Source organism: Centrocercus urophasianus, unplaced genomic scaffold, assembly GCF_019232065.1.
Source record: "Centrocercus urophasianus isolate 14NV4802_14NV808 unplaced genomic scaffold, USGS_Curo_1.0 seq_14, whole genome shotgun sequence".
Classification (NCBI taxonomy): domain Eukaryota; kingdom Metazoa; phylum Chordata; class Aves; order Galliformes; family Phasianidae; genus Centrocercus; species Centrocercus urophasianus.
Window position 1 is genome coordinate 30,187,336 of NW_024884586.1, and position 17,574 is coordinate 30,204,909.

At 37.5% G+C, this 17,574-nt stretch overlaps 1 protein-coding gene across 8 annotated transcripts in view; it reads left to right on the top strand.

Moving 5' to 3' along the window:
* MIPOL1 (mirror-image polydactyly 1) overlaps positions 1 to 17,574 on the top strand; it is a 175,195-nt gene that overhangs the window by 1,400 nt on the left and 156,221 nt on the right. The window contains exons 2-3 of one of the 8 annotated variants that reach the window (XM_042813684.1): positions 9,435 to 9,557; positions 10,504 to 10,603. The exons of 5 other annotated variants lie outside the window; for them this stretch is intronic. The gene's annotated coding sequence lies outside the window, so the exon portion shown is untranslated. Of the gene's footprint in view, positions 1 to 9,434; positions 9,558 to 10,503; positions 10,604 to 15,380; positions 15,481 to 17,574 lie in introns of those variants that run through there. 2 more of the 8 variants (XM_042813685.1, XM_042813683.1) reach the window with 2 other exon arrangements.

The following is a 17,574-nucleotide window of genomic DNA, read 5'->3' on the forward strand; positions in this document are numbered from 1 at the left end:
ACTTGTTTTGTCTAGTTTATTCTAAATGCCCAGACTGGTAAACCTCAAACCAAGCTAGTGGATCTCGGTGTCAAGAAGGTGATGTAGTCTCTTATATTTAATGAACAACTCCTTATTGTGTGCATTTCTGTATACCCTTTTTGAAATTGTTAAAGTTTTTCATGCAGCAACACCGCATTTCTTTTTATAGCCTATTTCTGATCCCGTCACAGTTCGCAATGAGAATAACTCTCCCATCTTAGTGGGTAGAAAATGAAACTTTAAAAAATATTCATCCCCAGTTTTCAGAACTAACTAGACTTCTTGATATGGTTATTTTGTTTAAATTATTACTTTTCTCCTTTTGGAGAAGGAAGTGTTACTCTTGTTCTTTGCATTTTGTTATTCTCTATCCATTTTTAGAAGTCATTCTATGCTATATTAGAAATACCTGATAAGGGTATTAATTGATTTACTTGACCAAAAAAAAAAAAAAAAAGAAAGAAAACAATTTAACAATTTTGTTGGGCTCTCCTTGCACCTAGGCAGTTAGGTTTCTGGCAGTTACGGGAGTGTGGAGTTAATACTCTCTGACCCAGCCCTGGTCATTAGCATGTTGTGTTTTTGAGAGTCATGAAGTTGGAGAAACACAAAGAAACATTCAGAGCATGATAGAAAGTGACAGAGGGGTGAAAACATGGTTTTGATGCTGATACGTGGAAATAATCATTAAGTTATTAATTGATCACAAGAATCAAAAGAAGGAAGATAGACATGAGCTGAGAGTAAAGGGCAATAAGTGTTTAAAAACTTATTTAAAAGAAAGAAACAAACAAAAAAACCCACAAAACCTGGGCTCCAGTGTGTTAACAAACTTTGGCACATGGTAATTTTGCAACTCCTGGAAGTATCATCTGTGGCAGTGGCCCATTCCTTTTGAAGGAAGGGACTCAGCTGTGAAAGGAGCCAGTGTGCACGCTCATTTATTGAGAGGGATCTGTGCTACTTTGATCCACCAATTTGTTACATGGTAAGATGGTTTGCATGCTCCCTGCTGGCATTGTGGTCCATAGTATGAAACCATAGCAGCAGACTTGTGTTTGCCATGGTGCCACTTAACGTAGACTTTTATATGTTTGTTAAGGACAGGTTAAAAAAAAAACAACCAGGTTAAAATGGAAAATAGTAATTACTGCAGGGTGGTGGCATAGATTGCACACCACTTACATGTGTGTTTTTCTAGGGAAGGGGATGAATGGTGGAATCCCCATGTGAACATACAGCCTAACATCATAAGATGATCTAGCATCTGGCTTCCTCTTTTGTGAGTGAATGTGCTGTGTAACACAGCAGTAACACAATTTTAACAAGTCAAAAAATAAAACCAAGTCAACCTGTAGGCCAGCAGATACGCATTTTCTTGTTTAGGCAATTCTTAAAAAGAAAAGTGTTTCTATATATATTGGGAATCCATTTAGAATGAGAGTGCATCTGACAGTGTTGGTATGCATCAGCCTGTTGGGCAGTCCTGTAACGAAAAGGAGTATTGAGAAGATATAAAAAAAGGAGCTTTCACCTGTAGGACATTGATTCTGGTTTTTAGGGAATTGTCTAAAGAAAAAAGGACACAAAAAAAGAATCTATGTTTGTTGTCGATAAAATTTATACTAGAAGTTCACATTGACAAACATAATTCTGTTGGCAACTTTTTGCATAGTTAAAATTATCAATATGTATGGGAATCACAATTTTAGCAGGCAATAAATTACATCACACTGGTTCTTAATGTTATTTTCTTATTAGAAAGAAGCCCTCATCTGTGGCATCGTTTAGCTAGAGTACCACTTGCTAGACTAACAAATCAAGGAACAAACACAACTTGCCTTCAGGCGAGCGGCAAAACTTCCACTAGTTACAGGGAAATAGGATTATGTTGTAGGTGTGGGAGAAGTAATTGGTAATGACTTCAGTTCCTGGAGGGGCATTAATTCTTGCACCATGAAATCCGTAGTAAATTGAGTTAAGGAGATCCACGTAACATGCTGGTAGACAAATGTTATCCTTTCTGTCCTTTTATGTAAATCTGTTGAGGATAGAATTTGATCTTTAAGTTACACATTCATTTAAGTTGTAATATTTCAGCCAGCTATGCTCTAATTTAAATGTTAAGTGTGAAATAAATTAGAAAAATCTAATCTGCCTCAGTAGTGTAACACTGGGACAAAGAAAGATTAAAATGTTTGGTTATCGATTAGTTCTGTGGAGGAAGGGGGTGGCAGTTCCTGTCAGAATTCATGGAAGGAGAGCACGGTTGTGTGAGAGTATAAATTGCAGATTCTGTTATGCTCTGCCACGAGGAAGCTTAGTAAGGGATCAAGGATTGCTGCACTTGAAGGCAACAGATTGAATTTTTAATGGTCTTTTTAAAACGTAAAAATCCAGTGATGTATGTTGGTTTGTATTTTAGTTTATAAATAACAATGTCCACTTGTAAAGACAGGGTTAAGTGCTGACGAACTGCTTCGTGGTTGGATATATGTGTGGATTTCACTTTGTGGGACCAAATCCATAATTTCTGTTGTTAACCATGAATCTAAAAAATTGTACTGGGTTGGCTTGGATTGGTTTAGGGAGAGGGAATAGGGCATGGCAGTTGATATGTTTGTAAAAGAAAAGTATTACTTATTTTTTATTTTGGCAGAGCAAAATGGAAAACATTATTATTCCTCATTTCAGTTTCTAGTGAACAAGTTTAATGTGTATAAATATTTGTATAATGAATATTGACTGCTCCTCTAGGTGTCTGTGGTTTGTTTCCTCTGGGAGTCACCAGCTCTAACTTGCTTTCTTTACACTGTTTCCAAATTGTATATTTGCCTTCTCTCTCTTTGTGAATTCTAACCTACCAACAGATGAGAAAGTGAAAGTCTTCTTGCTGCTTACACATCACATCTGATAGTAAATACCAGTTTGTGTCATGTTTTTCTTTTTTTGTTCCCCCTTGTTTTTAGATTGAGAAGCTTAATTGATGTGTAGAAAGGTAAGCGTACTTCCCAAAGGAGAGTGGTAACTCAACTTCTAGCTGAGTGTCCTTAGAGACGTGAAAGTGCTGACTGAGCATAACTGGAAAATTGCTCTAGGACTTTCTAGTGGTGATTTAAATGCTATTTAAGGCAGCTATGCAAATTTAAGTATTTTCATTTTAAGCATTCAGTTCTCTCAGTAATGGCATTTGTAGATATAAATTTTATAAAATATTTTTTAAAATGTACAGCTAGTCTTATGTGAAAGAGATTGGATGGTGAAATGTAGAGGAGATACATATCCTAGTGGAGTATCCTGTCTGAACGTTGTCATTTTTTATTGCTGTCACTGCATAAATTATATTTATCCTCTGTTAAAGTTATTAGTATTACTTCTAGAGAGGAATGTTTATTTTCTCAAGTACAGTTCTTAATTTCTGATTTTTATGATCTACAGCTGCACTTGCTTTAGGATTCTGTTTCTCAGTGTGGTGTCTTTGTGATTTGCATTCAAGTAAGCAGAAATTGCTGCTTCTATAGGATTTTTCAGCATTAAGTTCTTGATAGGTGAGAATGTGTTAACTTGTTTATGTAAATTCTAAGATACAAGCATGAGAAACAAAGCAGTATCTTCATTGTGGTTAGCTGTAATGTACTTGTGTGTGTTATGTGCAGATGGAGGAAGTTCTTCCATTTGCCATTGTAAGGTTGTGGCTTCCCTTGTGTATGGGAACTGTTGAGTCACAGCCTGAACCACTAATTGATCACCTGAGGAAAGGACTAAGTCAGCCATGGGAGCACAGGTGAAGGCAATTCACCTGTGTGACCAGAAGGGGTGGAGCCTGGCTGCCCCCCCTGTAGACCCCATTTAAGGGCTGACTGCGACTGGGGAAGGATCTCTTTCTGGAGTTCCCTCCTCCGTGGAGTCCTTCCTGTGAACCTAGATCTTTGGGTACAGGTAAGCATTCCTTCCCTGTTCGTTTCTTTTCCCATTTTTGCCATGATAATCTTTCCAGCTGTAACACCAACTGTAACAGCTTATCTGAAGAGGTTGATACAAGCACTACGTGTTTGCTGCTTTGTATCTTCCTTGGAAAGAGGAAAATAGTACTATGAAACATCTACCACAGCTTTAAGATCTACTGGATGTATCTTTCTCAAAAATAAATAAATGTGAAACATGGGAAGGACAGGTTTCAGTCTGAATCCCCGCAGTTTCAGTATGCCATCTGGTAACAAACTAAATAAAACAAAAATAAAGACACGTGTGTTTCTGTCTACTGGGCAGCTGATTTAAAGTTGTGGGAAAATGATGCAGTTCTACTTAGGCAGTAGGTGAAATTGTTTTATGTTGTGTTTTGAAGTATGGTACCTCATACAGAAATGTTTCCTGGTACTGAATTTCTTTATTCAGATTATTACTAGATGATTGACCGAGGTGGTTTCAAAGACATTCAGTGTAAGCAAAGTAGAATCAATAGTCAGAATCCAATTAGCATCTGCTTTCACATATGTCAACTTTTATTCCACTTAATTTTTTTATTATTATTTTGCTGCTAATTGTCAGGATACCATGAGCTTGCTGTCAGTGTAAACAGTTAAGATAGAATAAAAATGAGTCTTGAAGTAGTTAAATACTTGCATGATCTACGTCTAAAGGAAAATAAACACTTATTAATAGATCTGTCTGTGTGGATGTGTTTGTAATGGCATTTATTTTCATTAAACCACAGGAATCCTGAAGTTAAACTTTTCCCTTTGCACCTGATTATATATGATGAAAGAGGATGTGGTTCCACACCTACATCCTTCTCAACTGATGTAACTGTTCCTTAAAGAGACCTCAGCAACCCCATAGTTGTGCTTAGTTACATGTTAAAATGCATTTGGATTAAAATTTGAATTTGGCAAATGAAAATCCACCTTTCAGGTTTCAAATTATGTTTTTCCTTGCAGTTAAAAAAAAAAAAAAAAAAAAAAAAAAAAAAAAGAAAAAAGGCAAGGAAGCATTCTAGTCTGATTTTGTAGTACTTACAGCTGAGTTCAGTGTAGGAGATTTTGTCCATGAGTCTCTTCAGGGGGACAAGCTACATGGGGAGAGCTGGGCCCTAGTCAGGGCTGTGTGCTTGTCTTCCTTCACCACTGCTCATTGCTTCTATGGGATGTCCCACAATGCTGGGGTTTTGTCACTCACCACTGCATCCCAGCCTTCTTGCTGCTATGTCTCTTGGCTGTTCCCAGTGTTCCTGGCTGAGTAGTCTCCTCTCTTTTTCTCCTCTTCTTCTAGGGAGGTGTTTAGGGTGTTATGATGGAGGGGATACAGGTCTTCCCCTGATTTTAATGTCTGACCTCACTGTCCTGCAGCAGTTGGTCCCTCTTGGTCCCTCTTGGCTGACTTACACGTTTGCTAACAAAGGAGGAGGCAGGGACAAGGTGTGGAGTCCTTTCTATGTATGCCATCTCTTTTCTTGCATCGAGTCCTCGGTGAGCCACAGGCCTTCCCAGGCAGCACTGAAGGGGAGAGCAACTCCCTGTCAGCCTGTGAGCAGCTCTCCTGGCAGGGAGACCAACGGGAATGGAAAGCAGACTAGAGTCAGCAAGGCAAGGAGTAGAATCGTAGAAATGAAGGCCACCTGTTATATCCTAAACCATGCAGAAATACAGGTGATTTTCTAAAATTTTCCTACACTTAAACGCGTATGCAGCAGTAGCAGCCAAGCTTGAGTACGCGGCTCTCGCCAGCAGGTGGCGCTGTGCGCTGCATGCCGGGACCGAGTGGGGCCGGCAGGCGGAGCCCCGGGCGGATCTGAGCGCCACATGGGCACCCACCGCCCCCTGCTTAGCGGCTGTAGCTCTTGGGCACGTCCCAGCTGCGGCGCGGTGCGGCCGCTGTGGTTCACTGCCCGACTCTTTGCTGCAGTGGACGAGGTTTGCTGACGTTTGTGGGGTCGCCTGTGAAACTCAAGAATGCCTGAACTGCAAACATTTCTTTAGAAATACGTTTACCAGATGCAGCCCTGTAGGCAGACTCATTACTGCTGCAGTGTGGGAAGGGTTACTTATTTAAAGAGATGAGGTACAGCTATTAAAGAGACAGCGCAGGATACTGTTTTAGAGGTAGTAATTTTTTTGTTTGTTTGGTATTGTTTTGCTGTAGGGTTTTTTTTGTTTGTTTTTTTTTTGTTTTTTGTTTTTTTTTTTTTTTTTTTTGGTCTGCATGCTTTTTTTGAGGGTTTTTTGTTGTTGTTGTTTTGTTTTTGTCTTTTTTTGCTGTCAATTAGTATGTACCTGCTGGATTAGGGTTGCGTCTGCTCTGTACAATGCATATCCTGCACTCCTTATTTGAAACTGATGGACTGATGTTTACATTCCAAAACAATGCAAAGGGTGTGTGTGTCATGGTGCTCTGGCTCTGACATATGTCTGTACAATAGCACCCCTATGCTTTACAACCTGACAGAGAAATACAGCCATCCCCGCAGATTGCAGGGTTGTTTAGTGGCTGCAGGAACACCAGGCTGAGCTGCAAGCTGAAATAACCTTTGGGAATGTGTTTCTGCATGCTGATTATCATGCACAAGAAACCTGTATTCAGCTCTTAGGTTGTTTCTTAGATTGTGAAAATGTTTGTCAGAGAAATTATGGATTTAGAATTGTACTGAAATGCTGTCATTTGGTTAGCTTTACTTGTTTTGATGATTAATAGTCACTTTTGGTTTGGAAAAAGGAAATTGTGTTGTTGTTTTTTGTTTGTTTGTTTTAATATGGCACATTAGCAAACTATAATAATAACACAACACTGAAGTGTCAGTCCAGCTTGGCACACACTCCCCAAGTTGCAACAAAAAAGTGAGTCTGTGAAACGTATACATAAAGCTTCTCACTTCTCTTTGTGTCTGCCATTGATAAGTGCTAGTAAAAAATAAAGACAATTAGAAGATGAGCTTGTTCAACCAGTATTCTTTTTCTTTCTAAAAAAAGTTTTCTGAAGTTTTTAAGTTAGCACTTATTTTCAGCCAACTGTGTATAATTAGGCTTTCCAGAGCATTGTGATGTTAGACTTTCCACTGAAGTGTGTCCCTGAAACACATCAGTGATGCGTTTTTAAGAGCAGTTTAAAAAAAAAAAATAAAATCTGTGGAAACACTGAAGAGTTTGCATTTCGGCTAGCAGCAGTTATAAGTGAGCAGTTTTGAAGAGATCAGATTGTGTCAGACATCTGGGCAAAACACTTTGTCAGTTGCTTTGCTAATATTTTCTAAGCAGTTAGAATTCAACCAACAAAGATCATCTTGGACTGTTGGCCTTAAGTTTTGGTGGGGATGGGAAGTGCAGCTGAAGATCCTATTGGGCTAGAGATCAGGAAGAAACGTGATAATCCTTCAATCCCCTTCTTCCTAGGTAGAAAAACAGAAATAATCTTGTGCAAATAGTCTGTAGTATAAAACATCAGAAGTCCAGGTGTCCAGCAATATCTGTTGATATCCCTTTTCAACATCAGCAAAATATCCAAACATTATGATGAGAATGATGGTATGTACGTTCAGTTCTGAGGATATTACCCTGGGTAGTGTGATGTAGAGGCACAAAGCATCTGTCTGAAGCCAAATGGAGGTTATATCGTTTGGACGGCACAAGTGTGAAAACCAGAGTGGTGCCAGAGGCTGGGATGTTAGCACAAAATAGAAGCTGTAGAAGAATGTAAATATATGCGCTAAGTGTATGTTTATGTAGCAATCTTACAGTTATTAAGGGAAGATTTGCTAAGTTTTAGCTCATGTTCTTGGTAAAGGACTGCTTTCTTTTGGGGATGGAGGGGACTTTATAGGGAATAGTTAGTAAAATTTTCAGTGAGATACAGGATAGAGCTGAGGAGACAAATGGTCCATAAAATGACATGCCAACAAGTGTTGGCGCTTAGAACCAAAAATAGAGCTGCTTCATAATCTTGTATGAAACGTGAAATGAGTGACAGGATCAACAAGATGAGGTTTAGTAGTTATTAAATGTGGGGAGGAGGGAAAGACCAGCCTTCATTAAACTTCTTGGCATTAAAATGTTTTTGATATAAAAAACAAAAAATTCCAAACTCACCTGCCAGCGCAGAGTGAAAATCATGATGAGGTGACTGATAACAAATGGTTTTCTATGCTCCATGCATCAGTAGAATTTGGCAGTTGCCCTGAAGGAGGCGAAGAATAAATCTGCGTGTTCAGCATTCCTCATGTATCAGCACCTGCTTCTTTTGAGAGACGTTTAGATTTTACAGAGTGCCTGAAGCATTAGCAGAGAAATTCAACAGATGTTTAATAGCAGATATCGAAGGAAGATGATGGGAATGTAGAGCTAGTAGTTGTGGAAAACTCTGGGAAGATCCAGGGCTTCTGGGGTTTGGCTCCATCTTTTTTAATCCGGAAGATCTCAGATGGTAATTGAACATGGTAATTCTGAATTATGATATAGGCAGAAATAATAGATTTTTCTCCTGACAGTCAAGAGCATCTAAAAGAACTATAAATGATTGTCCATTAAGTAATGTGAGATTTCGCTTCATTTAACAGGTGACACTGAAGTGGGGGATGAGTTCATGGTAGCTGAGTGCCCCTTGGAGAGCTCAAAGCAGGACAAAGTACAACACTGTGCAGAAACCTCTGATCCTCTGCACTGACCACATGTGATACAGCAACTGACAGATAAAAGTCTTCTGAATTCTGAGGGGTTTCTGAGTGCAAATGAGAGGATACAGAACACTTAGACTACTGCAGTCTTATGCAAAAAAATATTTTGCATGAGATTCTTGAACTTTCTGTGGCTTAAATTTGCATCTCAGCAGTAGGACACAGCAGACTTTCAATATTCGGGGTTTAACGTTCACTCGAAGCTTGCTAGATCTAATGCAAAGCATCTTGTGAAATATTCATTTTTCTGTTCTGTCAGTAAAATGTATGTGCTGTAAACTGAGAATCTGGCCCATGCCACGTGGGCTAATTATCCCTATTTGTGGTACTTTTGTTTAACAATAAAGGAAACTAGCAGAATAAACTGGCACAATACTGACATTTATGAGGTAAACAATACAGACTATACTATTCATGGAGATGTCCCAAATTTTAGTTGAAAAGTGCATCAGGCAGCTAAGAGGGAAAATCAGTCGATAGCTAAAATATTTTAAATTGTGTGCATTTGTCACAGCCTTTTCTCAGTGCTTAATGACTTTGGGGGTTATTTTTTTCTTATTTCCATTTGGAAGTGGATCATACAAGGTTGGAAATTGTGCTTGCTTCCTTGCTTAGCTTTTTAAAGTCAATGTGATTCAAACTGCTGTTACCACTTCTCATCCAGCAATGAGCAACTCTCCCTATGCCTTCTTCTAAGGCACAGATTGCAGATGAATGTCACAGAACCCCTTCTTCCTCATTTTCTTGTTTGTAGAATAGATCTGAATTTCCAGAAGGAGATGGTGATGCGTCCCAGTCATTCCTGCAGGAACTTGTTTGCAGTCTGATATGAGATGAATATTCCCATTTGAGCTTGAATCAAAAGTTTTTGGTGCATGTATCCTTTCTTAAATAGCGTAACTTGCCTTCAAAATATTTTAAACTTATTTTACACTATATATATGTGTATGTTTCTTTATATATATATATATATATGTATATATATATAAAGTAATTTTAAATATGCCAATATTAGGATCTGTAACTGTTTATTTTCTATAATCTGGCCATATAGTCTGTTTGAAAATGTCTCTAGCTATCTGTTACAGTGAGATTTTACTGAAGGACTTTGTTGATCAGTTTTTCTTAGTTTGAAAAAGCTATTTGAGAACCCCTGTACCTATTTTTGTATAAAATCTAATGACAATATGAAAAAGTTGCTATCCAATTCAATTTTCTTGATGTATTTAACTGCTTTAATACCAGATGAACAACTTGATATTTATGTACACGAAATTGCCTATACAAATAGGGCCTTGACAAAATGCTTTAATCACTTATTTGCTCATATCCTATGATTTTATAGTTAACTTGGGGAGTAAGAGTGATCATTTTTGTTGTATGCTTTTGTGAGCTGGGTGTAAATTAATTACAGAAATACAGTGTCAGCATGAATTAATTATGCAAGTAAGCCGCATGGCTATTTATTTTATTTAAACGGCAATAGCTTGAGAAGATCTTTTGTCTTAATAGATTAGCCAGAATTCATTTGAAAAAGTCTTAGTATGTTTAAGGTAATGGGAAAAAAAAATTGCTTTCAGTACATCCTAGCAGAGATCCTGTTTAAAACGGATGACAGCCTGTCACGTTCAGTAGCATATCAGTCATCAGATTTATTCTAATTCCTTAAGCTGAACATTTCATTCAAGCTTGTAGATTGTCTTGTCAAGCTACCAAAAGCTTCATAGCAATTCTGTCAAGCATACAGTTGCACCAGCAGTTCACAAATGAATGCTAAGCTACAAAAATGTTGTTTATTTTCTTTAACATTTTATTCATATAAGTAAACTTTTCTCTCATGAAGAGAAAATAACATCTGTTTATCAGAAGGCATTCAAGGAGCTACTTTCTGAACGTGCCTCATCCTGACCATACCCATTTCAGGTCAGGGGCCATTGTTTGTGGATGTGTTGTTTTTACTCATAGCAGTCTAGACCACCGTGGTTATGACATTTCTCCTGTAATCACAAGGGTCCAGTGAGTCTTCTTTTCCTGCAAATGTGAAGAAATGCCACTGCTGCTGTGCATTAGGTCCTTGTGTAGTCAGTCCTGCTTTGTGGCACTTGGTGGTGGAGTTCTGACCATATGAGAAGTCAAAATTTTGTTATCAAACCAAATGGTTATGGCATTCTTCCTGTTTATTCATCAGAATCTCTTTGGAATTTTTTTTATGCTTTACTGGGCACGTTTGCACACACATGGTGTGGCTGAGTTGGGCTCCTTGCTTCTGTTTCAGATCTGCTGCCTTCGAGGGAAGATGTTTTTCTTGTGGTGTTTTTTTTTCACCCCTTCTTGTGAGTCTTCTACTTTGCTTAAACGAAAGCTTCTACATAAATTTGTATCACTTGCAAACAAATATACAAAGTAGTTGAGCCTGCACAGTAGTGAGAACTTTTCTTAAGACACAGTTGGCTTTCTTTAAAATCAAGATGCACAAGTCTAGGGTAGTAAGGCGCTAACAATGATTAGTTGAAGCAGTGCTTATTAATTTGCACTAAAAAAAACCTACCCTACAAACTACTAGGTTACAGTATTTGTATGATTCATACAAGCTCCAAAAAATTGTTCAGTGAAGTGAGTTTTCATGAAAGGCATGTGTCCAGGTTAGATTGATCTCTATATCAAACTGCTGATGCTATGGCATTCATTATAAAGTCATGACTGCCCTTTTATAGAGAAGGAAACCACCTTGGTTACCTTTGTCAGCAGTAAGAAAAATTTAATCTGTGTTAATTGTCCACAGTCACCAATTTCAGAATTTAACTCCACTTTCTACTTCCTCACTGGAGCTTTTATTTATTCAAATATATGATGATTTTTGTCTGTCCTTTGCATACAGTGCTACGTTTTCTTTCCTGATCAGATGGTTTTCTTCGTTGTAAATTACTGGAGCTTTTACATTGTATTTTGATTTGTTAAATAGCAAATATGTTCTTCTAGTAGGCTTATTCCTTTAACAGGTATTCCATAAGACAAACTGTATGTGTCTGAAATCAACGGTGCGGTTGAAACCCCCAGATAAATTTGAAGCCTGAGTGCATTAAAAAGAAATAATCATTAATATATCAAGATAGCAAATAGTCAGAAAATAAATCATACCTATTATTAATTTTTATTTGCATTCAAACGTAGAAATATGTAGTATAGACAAAAACTGATTCTAGACAGATAAAATTCAATTTTACACTAGGATAATTGTTTTATGTATTTTACATTTATTTATAGGATCAGATGAAGTCTTGGAATTCCAACTGAATAAAATGAAACCAATAAGCACTGTCCTTCCTTGTATGTTTTCTTCACTTGCTTTATAATGTTAGCAATTTGGATATTTTTTGTTTTCAAATCAGTGAATGTATATTAACTCACTATACTCCCTTATGTTACCTGGTCCAAAATTGACATCTTTATTAAAAAGATGTAAGTATAAACCTTGTTTTGAGTTCTATGGCTGAGAATGTAACTGTCATTGTAATAACACTGAGAAATTAGACTGGCCCAGTTCAAGCAGCCTTGTGTGTACTGGAGATCTAGTTGTTGGGATCCAAATGCTGTGTAGGTGACAGAGCCCATGACTGAAGGTTTTTTTTCTGTAATAAATTGCTTTCCATTAGTACAGATTATTTTATTCAGAATCAGGTCTTCATTGTGTCCTGAAGAGAAACAAATTTAACTATTTTTCAGATTTGGCAGGATAGTAAAATGAATTCTGAGTCCGCACAGAGAATATACTCTATTGATGCTTTTGTTCTGTAAGGTGATTCTGTCTTACATACCTCAGCTGTTTATGTCAGAATGACCTAAAGGAGAACGCACTCCAAGTAACCAGACTGCAATCAGTCCGTGGAAATGTGGATGGCTAACTGAAATGACTTAGTTTTCATCTTACTAAATGGGTTGGATTGCTAACCTGAAACATTGACTGACAGCATGATTTCATATGTAATGAATTGAAGCTGATGAATCCTAGAATAATAAGAAAGTAGTCTCAAGATAATCGTCTGCCTTGCAAAAACTGTTAGACCTGCCAGGTTATTCTGTCAGACTGGATAAAAAGTGCTGGCTTCTAAGACATGTATTGTTCTTGTTGTATAGAAATGGTCATTTTTTTCATCAGTTACTTATTAGAGACCCAGTCTGCTAGTTTGTGGTACCACGAAGGTATACAAAAATGGGACATGTATGAAAAATTCCTTTTATCATAAAGGTTTTCTATTAGGTTGTAATGTGTCAAGAGACTCTTCCATCCTGGGATGTACAGTCATTGGGTGCTTAAGTTTCTTTTCCGCACTAGAGCAGAAAAGTGCAGTGATATAAATATGGCTGGGAGCAAAATTTACCTTCTTGCTTTAAGAACTCAGAATTTGATGGTAGCGTAAGTAAACATGGTTGTGGGGTGTAACACTTTTTCTCACACTATACTGAAGGTGACTGCTGTGCAGCTGTACAAGGTAACTCTAATTAAAACAGTTTCCCCTTGAAATGTAATTTTGTTCTTCCTCTTCACTATCCAGTGGTAGACTAATATTTGTCTCCAGAATGTTTTTCCAGGATCTGAAGTGGAATTACAGTGTGTGAAGGTTACTAAATATTAGGCAAAAATTATAATTCTCTTCATAGTTTAAAAGTATCTTTCATATTTCAAAAACCCTCCTGGATCTAAAATTCTTTTGGCAAACATTCACTTTCTTGCACATAACAGAGAAAACTTACTAAAAATAGCATATGTGGCTATCATGCCAAGGTTCCTCTCCAGTAGCTTGTTTCCTGCTTAGTGTACTATTCACTTGCTACTCATTACATTTTCTTTTCAGTAATTCAGTCATCCAGCCTGTTAGAAAGTAAAGTAAAATTAAGGGAAATTAAGAATTAACTGTACATCTCTAGTTACTCCACATGTAGCATACATAAATAAAGCAGTGGTGGATGCATACTTATGTGTATATCTGTATGTTTGTGTGAATATTATAAAAAAAAAAAGAATAAACCTATAATCCATCACTGAATAATTTATCACCAGGTACAGGTGAGGAATCAGTTATTGTGAGAAAAAGCAAAAATTTATTCCAGTTACTATAGAAATTAATTCTGACTAATGTTAAATCTTTGTATTATCACAAAGGGAAATAACTGATTAGATGCTGTAGTTTAGAAGTCTTGAAGAAATTAAGAGAATGTTGAACTATAATATGAAAACAGTGTCAAAGTGGCATAACTTAATCAGAAAAACTATACTTTTATATATTAAAGCTTGAAAATGTCAGGATTTGCTCTTGACAGCCAGAAGTCATGTTAAGATTTGCCTTTGACGGTGAAGAGTCAAGAAAGCATAACAATCAAGAAGAGTTGCCTTTGGTTATGAAGTGTTTAAGAACTATTTCAGAAGATTTTCCCCCATTTTTTTCTCACAATTTAACTGTGAAATAGAAAGCTATTCAGGAGTTTTTCTAGTGCTATGATAGCACAGAAGCCATCCTAGTGCTAATACCTAACCTTCCTGTCAGCTGCTCTTTCATTGTGAAAGGCAAGATAAATCTCTGGAATCTGAAAGTATTTAGAACATTTGAGAATATCTTGCAGAATTGTTTTATTGGAGCTGTTGACTATATTTTTCTTTCTTTTTTTTTTTTTTTTTTTCTGAATCTTGTGTTTGATCTATACTTCTGTTTCTATCAGGTCCTTTTTTGTTACTTTTTAGCGATGCCAAGCAGTACAACTTGCCATGTCCAGAAAATCTGAGAAACAAGCTTCAAAATTTTCAGTGAGATTATATGCATGAGAAAGCAGTCACCAAAACAAGCCTGGGTTAAAATAAGTGCTGTCTAAGTAAGGAATTTGCCTCCTTTGTCTTGTAAGTGGATTTAGAGCACTTTTGCTCTGCCCAGGAATAACTGTTGTGGGGCCGAGATTCAGCTACTATCTCAACTTTCTGGAACTGAACCTAATTTCTTCTTTTTGCCTCTGATGTCAAGTGTTTTAGCAATTAAAAAGTTAATGTAGCTTGATGAATCAAGGAATAATGAGTACTAGATATCTGAACTTGTGATGAAGTTGAAAGAAAGAACATGCATCTGTTGCTTTTTGGAAAAAAAAAAAAAGAAGAGAATAATCTCATAAATGATGACAAGATTAAGGAACTCTAGTTTCTCAATGATCTAAGTATTCAAATGTGTTATTTCCAAAACCACTGAAATATTTCATTGATTGCAAAAGAGCAGAAATGGCAGAGCTTACATTCTATGGGGAACCTGACTGTTCTGCCTGTTTTCTAAGTTGTACTGCGCCTTTCTTGGCGAGCCCTTTTTCCTTCTGTTTTCTGTCATTCGTACCTTTAACGTTTTAGATGGAAGCTTTAAACATTTCCTTTATACTGAGTGAAAATAACTCTTTTATTTTTGATCATTTTTAGTTGCAATAAAGTTTTGAGTGTTTTCCAGTGTAGCTTTGATTAAATATATTTTTTCCCCAGAGTAAACAAAAATATTGCAGCAGTTTGATTGGGAATGAAGCATGTGGTCATGTTTTAGATAGTTTTCTTAAAATTTGGCAAGGAGGTCGTCCCAATATCAGAAATTTATGCGATAATGTGACTGGTGTTCTAAACATCTTTGTGTTTTGCTAATATCTCTTTTTTTTTTTCTTTTTTTTTTCTCCTCATTAGTTTCTTTTCTCAACTGCCTGGCACTGATTTGGAGTCCATAGAGACTCTCCCTTTAACCTTCCTTTGCTGGTGCAAGATCAGGACAAATTACCAAATGTGTGTGAGTTTACTCTGTTTTTCTTAGCTTCCATTTGAATTCTAGACATTCTCAATGGACTTCACTTCCTGACCTGTTGCACCTATCTCCCATTCTCATGGGTTTTGGCCCACCTCAGAATACATGATTATCCCAGACTATTTCTGGATATGTAGCTTGCTCTTTTAAACACTAGTGGACTTCAGCATCCTTTGATACTCCATTAAGTCTCAGGGAAGCATCTGGCTTAAGTTATTAGAAACACTAGCTTGCCAGCTGTAACTAAATAGGCAATAATACTCAATAGGTCATGCGCTGTATCTTACACATTAAATGCGTTGTTAAACACACAGTCAATGCATAATCACTAGATGAGGTTCAAATGATGTCGACAGAGTATAACAAATGAATTTTGAAGTGTGTTCTTTCATAGAATGGTTGGAAGGGATACTACAGACAATCTAGTTCCATGGGCAGGGGTACCTAAAACTAAATCATGTTGTTCAGAGTCCCATTCAGTCTGGCTTTGAATGTTTCCAGGAGGATGGAGCATCTACAACTTCTTTGGGCAAGCTGTTCAGTGCCTCACTAACCTCACTGTAAATAATCTATTGTCTTTTTAATCTAAATCTCTTCTAGTTTAGAGCCATTACCCCTTGTCCCATCACTGCAATTCCTGATGAAGTCTCCTTATAGGCTCCTTCTATGTACTGGAAGGCCCCTAGAAATCTCCCTGGAGCCTTCTCCAGGATGAATAACCCCAATTTCCTCAGTTATTCTTCACAAGAGAGGTGCTCGAGCCCACTGATCATTCTCAGAGCCATCCTCTGGACCCACTCTAAAAGATCTGTGTCTTTGTGCTGGGGGCACTAGAGCTAAATACAGTACTCATGTGGGGTCTTATGAGAGTAGGGTATAGGTGGATTATCACCTCATTTGGTTGCCTGCTATTGATGTAGCCCAGGACTGTTGCTTTCTGTCTGCAAGAGCACAATGCTGCCTCATGTTGAGCTCATCAACCAACACCAAGTCATTTTCAGGGCTGACATCAATATACTCATCACCCAGTTTGTATTCATGTTTGAGATTGCCTCGACCCATCAACAGCCTATTGCACTTGGCTTGTTGAGCTTCATGAGGTTTGTACATGCCCACCTCCCAAGCCTGTCGCGTTCCATCTAGATGGCAGTCCTTCCCCCCAAGTATGTCCACCCTGTCACTCAGCTTGGAATCATCCACAAATGCATTGAGTGTACACTCAATCCCACTGTCCATGTTGCTGACAAAGATTTTCAATTATACAGATCCCTGTACAGACATAGCCCTGAGGGTATGTCACTGGTCTTGAGCTTCTCACTTTAACTACAATTAGTAGCTCAGTAGTAGTAAATGAAGGCACTGTACTGGATCTAGTTGGTAGATTTAAAAAGAAATGAAGTTGAAAAGGCACTATATGTTTTTGAGCTGCAGGCAGAATTATGTCTATGCTCACACCTGGGTAACTGTTTCAGTAACCTTAATATTCTGCAAGCACAGTTTAGGGAACAATTATGCTCTTAGTTAAAGGATAGCTTTCTCATCAGATATTCATTTGAAAAAATGACAGCTTAATTCTCTTAAAGAATGAAATCAGGTTATCTGTAGTGAGTGATGTTTTATTTCTCTGCTCGTTTTAGTTTGTGAGATTTCAGGTGCGGTGATTCTCATCAACTTGAGTGCATGCTTTTGAGTTTGAGTGTGTGGATAATTTGGGATATATCCAATGTGCTTATTATTTTGGCTTGTAACAGTAGTGGAGGTGTATTTGTGTTCTCATGTTGCTCTAAACAGTCTGACAAGTATATGGTGCAGCTGTATCTCTTTGAGAGGACTGCAGGCCTCGCTTGGAACTGGAACTTCAAGGGTTGGCACATTTCTAGCAAGCCTTTACATGTTTAGCTAATGACAGTTCTTGATCAGGCTCCAATATCTGTACTATTCTGTATCCTTTATGCTTTAGCTTTTTAATGCGTTTGCTGACAAAAAAAAAAAAATTGAAGGTACTTTGAGAAATGTGAATTTGCTGGATAAACTGAGTTTCTTCAGTTTTGTTTGTTGCCTCCCATCCTTTTCAAAAAC